General features: G+C 47.9%; 1 non-coding gene across 1 annotated transcript; it reads right to left on the reverse strand.

The window, feature by feature from the left end:
• Positions 1 to 870: 870 nt before the first annotated feature.
• On the reverse strand, positions 871 to 944 carry trnan-guu. Its single transcript has one exon. It is a non-coding gene; the product is annotated as a tRNA-Asn (tRNA).
• Between the last annotated feature and the right edge of the window lie 224 nt (positions 945 to 1,168).

The raw sequence follows: 1,168 nt of genomic DNA on the forward strand, positions 1-1,168 counted from the left end.
TTGTGAAGCAGTATCTTTCACTGACAAATCAAATACTTTTGTCCTCAGGTGCCTGCTTCATTTCGACCACGACTTCACGCCCCTCACTGTTCTCGTCTCACTTCCAAACACTTGGCTCATAGCCTCAAAAGCAGCTCTGGGGATATCGGCTTGTTCCACCCTGACAGGCAGTGGGTTGCACATTCCCGATCAGCCCCAATGTGATTGAAATATTTCAACCCCCCCGCCCCTCCCCCCGCCACTGGTTTGCATCTTTCAAAAAGCCGTGGAGCAATCTCCCTTTCTTTCTAACGTTCTCAACTGTAGTCGGCAGGGTTCACACCTGCGTGGGAAAAACGCAATGGAATTCATATCCATCGCATTCACCACTCGGCCCACCAATACAGAACCACACTGACAGCTTCATTTCCCAGGTCTCTCTGCCTGTGGAGCTGAGAAAGAGTAAATCATTTGTTTGAATCCAATCACTTCACAGGTTTCGAAAGGGTTAAATATCTGCAAATGGCGGGTCTGGGTGTTTCATCCCGAAAGATGAAATGGACGTTCAGTTAAAAACAAAACCAGAAATTGCAGGAGCAACTCAGCAGGTCAGGCAGCATCTGTAGAAAGAGAATCAGAGACAACATTTCAGGACTTTTTTTTCCCTCATCCAGGTACAGTCAAACCTACTGAGTTGCTCTAGCAGTTTCGCCTTCTGTCTCGGACTCTTAGCATCCGCACTCCTTTACGTTAGAAATTCAATCAATTCAGAAACCCCTTTGTGCTTCCTCAGTGGAAAAGATTTCCGTTTGGGAAATATTTTCCTGACACCATTAAAAACGCGCATCTTTGCAGACAAGAAAGCGGTAGGAGCGCGAACAACAAACGCCCCGTCCCTGGGTGGTCTCGCACCACCAACCTTCCGGTTAACAGTCGGACGCGCTGACCAATTGCGCCACAGAGACAGGCCCGAATATCACTCGCACAGTCTCGTTGAGGAAGCATCTATTCAATTCATAATTCAACCTGCCCCGCCCAGAATTACCATTGTCTTCTATCAGTTCGAACACAGCGAATACTGCAGAAAGCCAACGGGTCGAGCAGCATCTGTGGAAAGGTAAACAGAGCCGACGTTTTGAGTGTGCTCCGGTTTTTGTTCAGAACTCATTGTTTTGCCTCTTCCCGAAGT

Source organism: Chiloscyllium plagiosum, unplaced genomic scaffold, assembly GCF_004010195.1.
Source record: "Chiloscyllium plagiosum isolate BGI_BamShark_2017 unplaced genomic scaffold, ASM401019v2 scaf_61033, whole genome shotgun sequence".
Taxonomy (NCBI): Eukaryota; Metazoa; Chordata; class Chondrichthyes; order Orectolobiformes; family Hemiscylliidae; genus Chiloscyllium; species Chiloscyllium plagiosum.